Source organism: Phyllostomus hastatus, unplaced genomic scaffold (genome assembly GCF_019186645.2).
Source record: "Phyllostomus hastatus isolate PE091 unplaced genomic scaffold, TTU_PhHast_1.1 phas_contig_196, whole genome shotgun sequence".
Classification (NCBI taxonomy): Eukaryota; Metazoa; Chordata; class Mammalia; order Chiroptera; family Phyllostomidae; genus Phyllostomus; species Phyllostomus hastatus.
In genome coordinates, this window is record NW_025333709.1 from 16,681,026 (window position 1) to 16,696,356 (window position 15,331).

A 15,331-nucleotide genomic window follows, 5' to 3' on the forward strand; every position below is an offset into this window, starting at 1 on the left:
GGGATATTTGCAAATAAAAAGGCAAAAGTGGTTGAACTGGTTACACTCATCCTTGGAAGGTTTAGCATGGATTTTAGGAAGTTACTTTACAGTAAATGTCCTCAATTCAGGGTGAGAGAGTTTTTTTTTAGCAAGAGCAAGACCCAAAGCAGCCTAGGCACATTGCAGGCCTGATTCCCCACGGGAGAACCTATCCGTGGGCGTGAGTCCTGTGCATCTCCGAGTGGGAGCTGGGCCCACGCCACACAGAACGGTCTCCTACACAAAGTAATAAGAGTAGACAGAGTAAGACAAGACTTCAACAGTAATTTATACTACAGCACTCTTACCATCTCACTCCATGTATGGTAGTATCACTGAAATGATAATTGTTTATAGTGGTAATAGGTCCAGTCTGAGTCAAACTCACTACACTTGGGAGCACACACAAGATGATTCTAAAAAAATCATCTTAAGTTTATTTTTCATCCTTTTGTTGTTATTGTTTTACTTTGTATTTTGGAGGTTCATACAATAAGGACAGATCAAAAGCCCCACAGACTTGGAAATGGTTAGAAAACATTAATTTCAGCAGTTAATGAGAATTCAGTATGACCTGCTACTTAATGTTATCCATAGTATTTTCTGTTTGTTAGTTTGACTTTTACATTTACAAATGTATCTATGAGACATTATATTGCAATGCATTCTCTGCAAAAACCTTCATAAATATGTTTTATAGCATCTGTGTTTGTACTCCTTTCTATTGCTCAAATCTATCCTTGTCCCCTATTCCCTACACACTTTGAATTCATTCATCCTAAATGTACCACGAAACCTATAAAATTCTGAAGTGTAAGTGTTGCTCTCTGAGACTTCTTTTAGCAGCTTACTCATATTACCTCATATTTTTCTTACCATGTGCAATAGGATAGGTTTTATCTGATTTAAGTTTATAGTTAACTTAATTTGTTAACAGTTTTGTTAACAAGTTAAATTTAAATAATAAATCTAAATATTTATCATTGCATTGATATTTTTAGAATGACCAAGTACTAAGAGGCTGGATCTGGCATCAGTTACTAACGAGGGATGTTGACTCTTCTCCATCTACCAGGTCACAGTCTGAAGGTCTTTACTATTTATTATTGATTTACTTATTCATCTATTTATTTATTTACTTATTACTGATTTTATTTTATTTTATTTTTTTTAGTATGAATGAAACTTTAATTTATGACATTGATGGCATCTTAAAAAAGTATATTATTTTACAAAAGGTATGGGACAATGGCTTATACATTTTAGAACATGTGTCTACCTATATGTAATTATACACATAGTTATATTACATTTATATTTAAGGATACTTTTACATACATGTAGTGTATGTATAAGCGATAATTAATTCCAAATGAATTAATGATCTAATTTTTAAAAATATTTAAGTTTTCTATGAAATTAGTCTATCTATTCATACATCTCTATCAACCTATCTATCCAATCTTTGGGTGATAAAAATTTTCTTATGCACATAAAGGAATATGGAACATTTCATGAATTTGCAGGTCATCCTTGCACAAGGGCCATGGTAATCTTTTCTGTATCGTTCCAGTTTTAGTATATGTGTTTGCAAAGCGAGTCCTACTTATTACTGCTTTTAGAGAGAGGAAGGGAAAGATAGAGAAAAAGATTGATTTGTTGTTCCACTTATTTATGCATGCATTGGTTGATTCTTGTATTGCCCTGACTGGGGACTGAACCCACAACCTCGAGTATCAGAATGACACTCTAACCCCTTGAGCTACCCTGTCAGGGCCTATTTACTATTAACTTAGTGACTCTGGTTGAGAACCTTGAATTCAATTAGTTATGGGAAGATTAAATTAAAAAGGTTACTGAAAACAGCTTTATTCCTACACCTGGTTGAAAGGAGAAGGGAGAAAGTTGGATGTTTCACAGTAGCTATTCTCACATGACGTTTCCTAGGTCTAAACAGATGAGGGATGGCTCATTTGTGATGGTGCAAGGGTTCCAGGTGCTTATGACTGTCAGTGCTCTAGCTCCATCTGTCAGGGGATGGGTCATCATATACCAACTTTCCCCTCCAGATCCTCAGTGGCCCGAGAGGCCATTGTTTCAAAGTGTTCAACTGTGGGGAACGTGGGACCAGCCTGGCCTTCCTAGTGGTTTCCTGTGAGCCCAGAGAACTAACCGTGTGCATATCACCAATCTTGGGGACTTTAATATTATTTGGATGTTATGTAGAAAGTGTTCTAATGTGGATCATACATTTATATTTCAAAATAAAACCTAGTAAAACGTAATGAGTAAAATTTTAACTCTCTGTTTTTTAGGTGATTATGGAGCACGTGAACATGAGGGTATTTTTATCACACAATTCCTTGCTCCCGTCCTCACGTGCTGAGCATGTAATTGTGTTGCTGGCCGAATACAAATACCTGAATATCTGGGAAAGGATAGCTTTCAGTAGACGGGAGGTGATCCTGTTATTAATATTTTTTTTTACTGTATCTTCTGCCTTGCAATTACATTGTGGCTTGTAATGCTATGCCTTGGCTTACAAATGCTATGCCTTGAAGGCTCTGTTTTAAAAAAGAAAAAAAAATCAGAAGCAAATGTTAATATTCTGGCACTTTGGAAATATCATTTCTGAACATCACCCTCTGCCTTATGCTGACCTTTGGGAGACGACATTACTAACAGTACAATGAGGACAGCAGGAAAGACTCTAAAAACTAGTCAGATTTCCCCTTCGAGGAAATGTGGTGTGCAATATGAGATGGGATTTTTCTAAATTACTCTCACAAATGTTAACACCCAATCTATGAGATGCCAGCAATCTATGCCTTTTGCTAGGGGTTTGTAATTTCAATCAACTTTAGACACCGTTGCCTACCTTTACATGCTGATTATGGTGGAGACAACACAAAGCAGCTGTATATATTCACCCAGCAAGATGTTACACCATAAATTACTCATAGGTGACCTGATGAATATAGAAAGTATATCTAGCATGTTGAATTAACCCAAAATTTAAATCCAAGAGAAACAGCATTTGGATAGCCTTTGCTCAAACCTAGCACTCTATTATGCTTGTGAAGGGCAGGCATGATCGTTTGCTAGGTAAATGTCTCCATATAGACAGTTTAATCTCTTCTCCTCACAGGTGAGAGAGTGTAAGACACTTAAGCATCTGCAGTCTTGACTAATACATCTGTGAATGCTAATAGTCTCAAGAATAGTTCTGTACTACGGCACCACTTTCCTAAGAAAGCATCAAAATATGCTTGAATAAAAAACATTTATTTTATAGTTAAAATTGCATGCTAAAATTATGAGCTATGCAGCAATTTCATCTGCATTCAATTGCTAGTCAACAGTTCTTTAACTATAAGAAGTCATTGATCAAGTCAAATGGGCTTTGGGTTTTGTTTTCATCAGCTATTTAGCATTTGAGAGACACTTTGCTCTCAAGTAAACATTTGCAAAATAAAAAACATAAAAGGAAGAATGAGTAATGTTATAATGCTACTGTTATTATTATGGTTTTAATCCTGTGCTGGTGGTTCCGGACATAGAAATAAACAAAGGAGAACCTATTTTTCCCAACCCTGTTTGAAGTAAGAATTTTTCCCCCAACTTTTTATTTTATTTTGTCTTTGAGAATATTTAAGGTCTTGTATACTTTAATCATTTTTTCCTCTTTAATAATTCTGGGCTTAAGGAGAATGTGTACTTTGCATAAATTTTACTCATAGCAACAGAAAAAGTCACAGACTTTATCATTGCTTTCTTGTTTGTTAAGTTGGTCAGAGGGCACAGCCAAATCTTCACTCTGACTCCATTACTGAATAACAAACAAAACAAAACAAAACCAATTAAACACACAGATACAAAGCAGTAGACAGGGATGCATGCTTTACCCAACTAGAGCTAATGCAAAGCATTAACAAATGAAATGCCAAAGGCTCTTCATCCTGAGCCATGTTTGTTCAAACAATAAAACTTTTTAAGGACAGAACGGCGATTTCCTATGTAGGAAGGAAATGAGAGTACACGTGCACTGTCTGTAAAGAAAGGCAGCTTGCTTATACTGGTGGTTCCCTGATTGCTCATCCCCAAACCTTTACTTTATGAATGTAATCGTTAGGTGTTTGAGTGGGTTTTTTTATACTACTTAATCTCTCTTAAACGTCAATTCAATTAGAAAAGTACATTTTTGGGGAACTTAACTGTTCCAACATATACCCCCACCCCACATAATACCTAAGGACAGGCATTAAAGTTGTGACATATGCTAACATTAGGATCTTGGGTCACTGTCCAGGCAAATATCATAATAGTAAAAAAATTTCCCTTGAAAAACCATTTAAATTATCCATAAAATAGAAATATTGTGTTTTATGGAAGATTGATATTGGTAACCACAACCAGAGAGCAGGTCTTTGAAGAGGTTATAAAACAAGAGCCACTATATTTGATTTGAATTTAGTTACTACTACGTTCAGTGTTTTTATGCACAAAGTCCCATTGGAATCAAGCAAAATTATTATACTTGTATGTTTTCCCCTGAATTCACCTTAGTGCATTCCATTCCTAGGCACTGTTTTAAACTGTAATGCATACTTTCAGTAGGGAGATACTCTTGCTACTGAATTTGTGAATGTTCAAAACTATTCATGTTCAAAACCTCAGTGTCACATAAACATTTTCTTAAAATCGGTTAGAACAGGCACATGTTTATTATGCCATAAGAGATGTAAGGCCATGTAATTACTAACTGGAAAACTTCATGGTCTGAAGCCCCATGTCTTTGCTTTGCTTTTTCTTCTTTTCATCTAGATGTTTGTCTAAAGACATATGTATCATTGCTAAATGTGATGTCAGCTCAGCCACCGACGTAATCTCACAACTTTGAAAATGATCATTGTTAGTTCTGGTAATAAAAAATTCAGGAATGCAACAGACTTCTTGGTGCAAATCCATACTAAATCTGTTCTTACTGAGTTTGTTTTAAGAAGATGTAGTACTGCATATAAAATGTAGGATTGTGGGATCCATATCACCCAACTTATGTCAAAACAGAAAAAAATCATGTCCCAGGGTTCCCAGAAAATACTACTAATAATAGCCTATCTAGGGAACATTATCTATAACAATATGTGAACAAAATTCTTCTAAGAATACATTAGCTGGCAAGTTTTAAATTTTTTCAAGGTGAAGATTCCGCTTACTCTCAATCCCTAAGTTTTTAAAACTTTTTTTATAACCTAATAATTTGAGATATGCATTTACTGACTAAGGGATTTCAAGGTGCAGAAACACTGGGCTGCCAAATTCCCAGTCCTTCTCGCTCTTGCATTAATTAATGCAAACTGATATGGTGAGTTAACTAGGGCTCCGCTGGCAGTAGCATAAAGTGCAGTATGCTTGCTATCTTTTCCGTAATGGAAAAGCTGAATGTAGAAACTCAGAACGTGGGATGTTATAAATATCTCCTTCGCCAGCCCTTGAAAACAGATTAAAGTCTTAGTGACAGCAAGGACAGTAACTTCAGTGAGAAAAATCATCTTCCCGTTAAAAAGAAATGTGATGTCCATCTTGGACTCGCCTTCTCAAAATTATGCTAAGAGATGTGGACAGGAGTCAGGATGGAATAATAAGAGTCGTTAGGCAGGGGAGAACCTGATGTTCTTCTGCGGTAGGAAGTAATTATGTCCAACACCCTTATCAACTGATAGTCGCATTTTACTTAAACCGAAACGGTAGAAATTGAAGTTTGGACTTCAGTGTATACAACCTCAAAATGTTTTTGCTTGATAAGAGTGAAAACTAATTTAACTGTGCGTATGTAATACATGTGACAACATGATATTTGGTCACTGTTTTTAGAGTTGCTTCTTGATACATGGAGAATGAGTTGAGTCAGGCCAGAAGCAATACAATTTGAAAAACACAACACAAAATATTTGTCTCTGCATGTTCTCTGATTCTGTTCCATTTACTGCATAGTTCCTGGGTTCTCTACAATGATTTCAGATGTTATAAGGATGATTTGACACCTCTGGTCTTAATGTATCAAGGTCATGATTGATGAGGTCTAAAAATTTTGCAAGTGAATAACATTCTTTTTATTACCCCTGACACCGTTGAGTAAGGAACATCAAGCTCCTACCCACTGATAGAGACAGAGCCTTCCCACTCACATCTCAGCATCAGAGTGTCTCCGGGTTTACAGAAATCCCAGACACCACAAGGACCTAAGTCTTATGCGGAATTAGTAATGTGATTGACAGTTCTGCTTTGTCAATGTATTTTCCAGTAGACGTTCAATTTCATTCAGTTCTCATCACTGATAACTTTGTAAATACCAGTTCTACAACAGGCAATGCACTTTATAAGAGAATAAAAACAATGGTTTTGACTGGACCTATGCATGCCATGATACTATCTTATTTTAAATAATGACTTAAGTCAATTGGGTCAGGTAGAGAGGTTAGTTGATCCCCACAGAGTAAACTGTTTCTCAGTGGAAAGCCCTTAAGTGAGGAATCACTGGAGACTATGGTAAATGAATATAATATTTCCAAATCTTTGCATTAAGATGAAAGAAAAATATTGCCAGAGGCAGTTTGCAAAGAAATTACATCTGGGTGCAGCAAAGAGAATCCTAAGAGGGAAAGGTTCATTCAATGAGTGAGCTCTTTAGGGGAACTATTATTTGATTAAGAAAGCTATTTATTTAAATGGAGTGTGCTGTAGGACTAGTTTAATCCAGGCCCTGAAGGCTACTTTAATGGGTCTGAGAATTACTTCTGCAAAACATACCTGATTTTTTGATCACTGCAAATTCAATCACAGAGGGTAAACCATTTTACTGCAAGCCATCTTAAGTTTCTGGTCAAGTTGAGAGGTTATGCACTAGAGAAGTCAGGACTATAGGATTTAGGCTTAATTCCAGGTAGCCTTTATTTTGTTATTCCATCCAGAAGATGTTCGGTGAGCTAACTTATTGAAGAACTCAAGCGACTCAGAAGCAATGGGAAAATAATACTGGACTTAAATGAGCCTCCTGAGAAATCCACATCAACAGGGAAAGAAAAAAATATAATCAGGAATCTCTTTTAGATGTAGACACTACCTCTGCTATCAACTTGATCAGTGAGGTCAAAGACTGAGACTTCTGTGGACTAACCTACACTTTAGTCAACCCAGCTCTGACAAACATAACGTTATTGAAAATTGTTTTATTTTTTAAAGATGTTTTAAAATTTATTTTTACAGAGGGGAGAAGGGAGGGAGAAAGAGAGGGAGAGAAACATCAGTGTGTGGTTGCTTCCTGCAGACCCCCTACTGGGAGCCTGGCTGGCAACCCAGGCATGTGCCCTGACCGGGAATTGAACCAGCAACTCTTTGGTTTGCGGCCCACACTCAATCCACTGAGCCACACCAGCCAAGGAAGAAACTTTTAATCACAAGAGTTGAGAGTGAATTTTTAGAACTAAAAGAACATGGAAAGACTACACAATACCCCAAAATGCGGGCTATCCACAGCATTTAAAATGTTCAAAAATGACAATACATAGCACCTTTATTCGTCTCAGGTGCCCTATTACAGCCGTGCGCTTGTTTATGTTCTCTACCCTTTTCGGTCGGTGTCCAGGCTGGGTCAGTCGTTAACTCTTTCTAATATCATCCTGGTAATGAGGGATTCCATTTGCCTTTAAAACTGACAACTTGAACATGTATGTAATGTAAAAAAATGCACTGGAAAGCAAACACTGTATTTGAAGAACGGTTATATTTCCGGAAGGAGACTGAATTGTGAGAGAATGAAACTGGAAGAATCATGTTGGCTCCGCACACTTTCTTAGTGCTTGGACTGTTCGAAACACGAAGGTTCATCCACGTGCACTTTTTGGTTAACTAAACGCTTAAACACATTTTATACCATGAAATCTATGAGTAAGAAATATGCAGAATTATAAACTATAGGAGTTAACTCTAAATGTGAAATAACTTATGGTTGTTTTCTACAGGGAAATAATGAACAAAATCTTCAAGCATGTGGCACGTGACTCTGCTTGGTGACCAGTGATTTAACTTGTGTCTCCTGTGAAACAGTAAAAGTCGACACAGCTTATTTTGCAAAGGGAGACTCATGATTTATATATATATACACACACACACACACACACAAATTATCGATATACATGAGTATTATATACTCATGATTTTATATATATATACAAATCATGATATATTATATTTATATAGAGATATCATAATATATAGAGAGAGATACACATAAATTTTTATATATCTATCAGTGTGAGGAGACAGGAATGTCCTTGGTAAGGCTTATGAAACTAATTGCTCATTCTCCTTTTACATGTCATGCTAAAAACTAATATAATTACCAGTTAAGATTGCTTCATATAACTCTGGATGAAGAATGAGTTAGGACATTTTGACTTTTCTGAAGGTGTGCAGATAAGGTTTAAAGAAATAGAGCGCGTGATGAAAAGCTTTTTTCAGATTCCCTGAGGACACACATCAATACTTCACAACCTATGCTCCTTAAGGGTAAGACTGGGCATGGATAAGCCAGTTTTGGAAAATGCATATTTGTACCTATTTGGGGTGGTCTTCAGATAATACAGTAGAAATTATTAGTTCCTTAGTAACTGGTAGGATGGTACTCAGTAAGGATTTAGGCTACTTTAGAGTATACCCAGGCAGCAGACAGAAACACACATTCATTCTTTTTACCTGATTGTGAGGGCATGGGGTCCAAAGGTGTGCAGTGATCTTTATAATGCGTTTTGTAAAACTTAATGCTGTCATATAGTGTATTACCTTTTGGGATTGGCCTTTTACACTCAGTATAATTTTCTGCTTTTGATTTCTAGCCTAATTTTCTTTTTTTTTTCCTGGGCCTATATCTCAAATGCCTGTGTGTGTGTGTGTATTTTTTTTATTCATTTTCTGAAAATACTATACTTTCACATTTTGGATTTAAATTGTGATCCATTTTGAGTCCATATTTTATAAGGTGTAAGAAAATGATCCTTTGCTGAAAAAGTACACTTTTGCCAAAAAATCAGTTGGCATATTGATCTGTGCCTCTATCCACCTGCCAATTTCACCACAGTTTGAATGATCTCTGATATATAATAATTACTGAAATCAGATCAGTTGCTTCCTCCTACTTTTTATTTAAAAAAATTTTTTAAACTGTTCTTTGTTTTTCATATAAATTAAGAATATTCATATCTATATTGGCAAAAATTTGTAGGAATTTTGTTAAACCTGTATATCAATTTCAGGAAAATTGACATTTTTACTAACTTAAGGCTTTCTATCCATGAACATGTGATGCCTCTCCATTTACTTATGTTTCATTTGTTTCATTAGTGTTTTATAGTGTTTAGCACATAAATATCACACATATTTTGCTGGGTTCCCACCTACTTCATTTTTTAACGCAATTACATATAACATATTTTAAATTTTGGTATCTATTTGCTTATTGCTCGTATTTAAAAAATATAATTGTCTTTTGTATGCTTACCTTGTGTCCGATAAACTTCCAGAACTCATTAGTTTGATAAAAGAAAAAATATTACAGCAATATTATGTATTCCTTACAGAAAGTGGCCTATAAATAGAGTTAAAGCACAAATCACTTCTGCTAACTTGGAAGTCTTTGATTATGTAAACCCCACCTGACATCAGAATGCAAATGCTCACCCAAGCTATAAAATAACAGTAAAGCATTTTATAGATGTTAGACAACTCACTTTTTAGGTGGGAAGACAGGAATTAAATATGCAAGTGAAATAAATATAGAACAATAATGTCAAGTATTACACGTTCTTATTCCAAAGAGAAAGAAAGAAGATGGAATTGAATTTCTTTAATAATACGGAGAATCTGCAGAGAAGGAGGAATTATATAAATTGTTTATATAAGAAAAAATAATATATAACAAATAATATCAGATGTTATTACAGTACTGAAACATATAGATATAATATGAATGTCAATATTCAGATTTCTTATTGGACTTCCCAGGGCACAGTGGTCATGTGAGAAGCTCTGTACTGAGAAACTGATAAATTCTATTGATGAGAATATTAATAGGTATTTAAGCAATAAATGCATAAAACATTTAATTTATTTTTAAACCAAACATTGTTGTGGTGAATTTTCATCTTTCTTCTTAAAAATTACTGTTGTTAAATAATTGTTTTAGTAATTGCATTTTAAGAACCTGTCAAAGCTTTAAATTGTACTCTGAGAGTACAATGAATCAAAAATTTTAATTTGTAAAATCCCATGCTTGAGGCACAATACTACTTTTTAAAGAGATAATTGTAGAAAGGCAATAACATTTCTAAGGTGGTTTTTTCACCGACAATTGTCCCTTCTCCAAGGTTTTATTACAGATGAAAATACTAAGGAAATGAGCTGTCAAAGATTCAGTGAAACAATACCCAATTTTTAAGTATTATCTCTGTATGTGTTCTTACATTAATTCTCCAAAGTACAAAACTGTTTTCTAATCTTCTCTATATGACATAAATATAAATGCTTTTTCATTTTTATCACTTAAAATAAGTTTTAAAAATAAAAATTTCTTATGACATTTGAAATAATTATATGGGTGTGATTTTTTTCACTGTCATTATAATTGGATAGGATAACTAAATTTTATGAGAACAGAAATGAGGAGTAACAATTTTAGGAACTATGTTTAAAAGGAACAAAAAGCCAAAGGCAAAGAGGTGATACCGGGTTATTTCTGTATTCCTATGTTATCTTCTTCTCTTATAATTTTCTTCTTTGTTACTATATATCAAAAGGGTTCATGTAAGAATCATAATGCTAACAATTATGAGCAGAAGTCCCAAAGCCCAATTCTTGCTCTGTTCCCAATTTGTTTGGAGACCTTGGATTCATCATTAAATCCCACATAGTGTCAACTTTCTCCTAAGCATGGTTGGTGAGGATGATTGTTGCATTACTTTATTATATAATTCTGCTCCTGCTCCCTGTGAATACAACATCATTTATACATTTTGTTTGCTTTGAGTAAATATACCTTTTTACCCAAAGTCATTGGGTTGTCAAGTAATCTCTCAAGTTATGGATTACTGTTTTGCTTAATCTGTTAAGGCATTTGTTATATTTATTCCCTGAATGTAGAAGCTTTGGAGTAACAATGAATTTATTTTAGACTCAAATGTAAATAATTAGTTTGCACCATTTATTTTTGAACGCCAGCATCATAGCTGCCAAAAGGAGTGAGTGCACACGAGATCCACACCTTTAAGATGGGAGAAACTTTGTGGCTTAAAAACGTATTCTACAACTGCCCTGTGCTGGAGGAGTCAGGTCGCCACACCTAATCCCATAAACATAGCGGTTAACCAAAATAAGATTTAAAAATAACAAATTTCATAGTTTGCTATTGATCAACATCAAGAACTTATGCACAGAAGCATGCCAGTCCATTCCTTCACCTTGAAGAGGAGAACAGTCACTTTTTAAATATTTTCAGTCTTTTTTTTTGTTTATCATACCATAACTATAACCTTATAAATGGTACTACATTCTCAGAAGGTGTTGCAGTCAGGAACATTTTTGACACTTAAAAGCATATGCACATACATGTGCCATTCAAATACTCAAAAGATTTTTGTTAAAGATTTGCTACTTGGAAATTATTCATATTAAGACTCAGAAACTTTAGTGGTTGGTGACTTTAATTTTGGATTTAAGCCCATGAATCATTTCGCTCTCATGCTGAATAAATTCTATGAAAATATCCTTTAGGTACCAGATATGAAGTCAACTTTGACAACTTCCCAGATGGTTAACAATTATTTTCTTTAATCTTCAAATAAACTGTGCATCACAAATAATAATATCAAGAAACACATGTACCCCCTATCAAACTTATCAAAGGAAAAAGTATTGATACTTAATATCCTAACTTGTGCTTTGCTTATCACATTTTCCATACCACCGCCCTTAATTCTGTTTTTATCATTTTCTTGAGTTTTAAAAAGGTTTTGTGGTCATCTGTATAGCCCTTAAGATTACACTGTTCAGTTTCACTTGTTTTGAACTTTATGTAAATGATACCATGCTAAGGCAGTCTTCTGTAGCTTGCTTTTTTCCCAATTCAAACTTACCTTGGTGAGTACATCTATTTGATTCTTATAGACAAATTACATTAACTTAATTGTTGAATATGTACTATATTTATCCACTGTCTGGTTTATGTATTTGAACCACTTTAATATTTTTCTCATGAAAAACAATTTACTATAAATATTTTTATATGTGCTTCCCAATGTATTGATCAATGATTTTCTGGATTTATTAAAGTTATATAAATTAGTCATATAAATTGAATATGAATTTTTATTTGAAATTGAGAACAAGACTGGGATGGTTATTTTACCACTTTATATTAAAAATTTACTGGAATCTATAATCACTAAAGTAAGGCAAGGAAAAAGTCATAAAAATCAGAAAGGAGGAAGTAAATTCCCTGTATGCAGAATTGTGTATATAGGAATTTCTAAAGACTTCTCATACACTGCTGAAAGAAGGTAAAAAGGCGAAATTTTATTTTATTTGTATTTTGTTTGATCCCATTCTTATAACCTCATTGCTATAACTGTTGTACTACCAAGCATTTAGTGTGTGGCTTAAAATGATCAATATATAATTCTCCTTTCTCTTTCTCAACTCCAAAACAACTAACATATAGACACATAAATCAGTGAGAGTTAAATGTCATCTTTGTTTCTGATAATTCTCACTTGTTGCCATATCTCAGCACACCAACCAAATGAATTCTCTAAAATGCACTTGTTCAATGTGCCTGACCAGCAACTAGAGTACTGAAAACCTCCCTTCCAAGTGATATTTGGGACACTATGGGATGTTTACCATCTGAATAAACAGAGACACATTTGTCTGAGGACAAATTTGCTAAAGGCTAAACTATATGTGATTTTACTACTTGATCTTGCTATGAATTTTGTGTAACATCTATTCTTACCGCAGAATATTCCAAAACCAAAGAATCTCCAGCAAAGTTCACCTGACCCAAGTTCTGGGGCTGTTTGCAGCAGAGCCTGGACCCATTGCAGAGCCTTTTCCTGTCCCAGATACATTAAGAAAAGCAAGATTCCATGTCACCAAGTATATGGGCTAAAGCAGTATAATTAGAAGAGGAATCTAATTTCTCCAGAAACATTCAAGTCCTAACGAATGCCACACTCGCTGGTTCCTGTTGGGCATGCTTTATGGTGTATTTGTCTCATACTTTGGAGGGAATAGCCCTGACCACAGGACCTCCAGAAATGTCATTGGTTTTTTAAAGGGACAGCTTCCTCAATCTTTGTGGAGCTCATCTCCCACCCTGTGGAACACATGTGTCTCACCCAGACCACCTGCACACTAGCTACCTCTTCCTTGTCCTGCCCAGTACAAATAAAGTCACTTACATAATGGATCAATGTAACAGCCTCTGGATATACAGAAGGCCCAGATCTCTTCAGATTTTATATATACATAAAATAGTAATAATAATAAAAGGATGCAGGAGAGTTAACAGTTCGGAGGTAAAACAAAATAAATATTGTCTGTATTACACGAGTATAACATACTTCTGATCCCCTTTTGTAACTGAACTTGAAAACATTAAACACATCAGCGTCTACCTACCACATTCCTGGTACTGTATCAATCTCTCTAACACTGATACCACATCTAGCATAGCAGTTGTGACTGTGGACACTACTTGGTTGAGCCTATAGTTATCTACCATAGTTCTCTGGAACCCAGCCAGTATCCTCGGAGGCCAGACAGACAAACTCTCTAGTTTGCCTATACTTTAGTTCTTAAATGTGGACACTAATCTCTGCTGTCCCCATGCCCTATGATGCAATGTAATTTTAGATTTACTATCGTTTTGGGGGAGGAGGGACTAATTTTAAAACCTCCTGTTGATCTTCCTCAGTATAATAACCCTTACACACAATCAAGAGACCCAATGTGATGATTATACAAGCATATCAATTTTGATTTTGCACTCAAGGATCGGGGAAATGACCAGTGGGTAAGTCCATGGATCCACTAGATGCTGTGAATGGGACATTAACTAGAATCTCGTGTATTACTTTACACCCTTAACCTTCCACTCCAGTGGAGGGCTATAGAGAACTTTGACTCTTTAAAGTGTCAGACTGTGTGGGCAACAACCCTCAAGGCATCGGGGTAGTCCCTCTTCCATAGTGTATAACTACCAGAGTCAATGACCACAGGTCTCTTTTTAGAAGAAATGGATATAAACGTATATATAATATACATAAATAATATACATGTAATATAATATATATAGTATAAATAATATATAATAATATAATAATTTACAATATATATAATTATATAAATTATATATATAATTTTATGAACATAGTTATTCTTCAGTTATAGGATTCTGGATCAGAAAGTAGACTAAATTTTGGAAATTTCTTGTTATTGGGGTGACTACCCTAACCCCTAATCTCACATCTTTGCTTTGTCTTTCTCCCTCCCTTCTTTCCTCTCTTCTTTTCTCCCTCCTTCCCTCCCTCCCTTCCTTCCTTCCATCTCCATTCTTCCCTTCCACCTTTTCCTCCTTTCTTCCTTCTTTCCTTTTGTTAGAGATGTTAAACAGCACCTTTATGTTTCCATTTTGTCTCTAGGAAAAACATCTCCTTAACCCTCTGTGAGTCAAACCCCCTTAGCTGTCCCTCTGATCTCACCAGTTGTGGCCTTCTGGCTTTCAGAAGTTAAGTGCAGTCACCAGACCTGTATTCTTCAAAGATTTATCCTTTCCATGGATATTAAAAATCCTAGCTCTGTGACCACCTCTCCTGTAATTAGCTGTAGTCATGAGGTCATACATGATGGACAAAGCCTTTAGCTTATACTAGACCAAAAACTTGCCACAAGAGTTACCAAAAAAGTAACTCACTCATATTAACTCAAGATAGTCTCATGTATGTGTATTTCAAAAATGTTTTCTTTTAAAAAAATCGAGTTGCAAAATCACTATTATTTATCATTTTTTTAAATATTTTATTTTTAGACACAGGGGAAGGGAGGGAGAAAGAGAGGGAGAGATACATCAATGTGTGGTTACCTCTTGTGCATCCCCCACCAGGGGTCTGGCCCATCACTCAGGCATGTGCCCTGACTGAGAATCGAACCAGTAACCATTTGGATCATAGGTCAGCACTCAATCCACTGAGCCACACCA

General features: G+C 35.1%; 1 non-coding gene across 1 annotated transcript; it reads right to left on the reverse strand.

Moving 5' to 3' along the window:
• Positions 1-1,517: 1,517 nt before the first annotated feature.
• Positions 1,518-1,620, reverse strand: LOC123815990. The gene has a single exon (XR_006785205.1). It is a non-coding gene; the product is annotated as a U6 spliceosomal RNA (small nuclear RNA).
• Between the last annotated feature and the right edge of the window lie 13,711 nt (positions 1,621-15,331).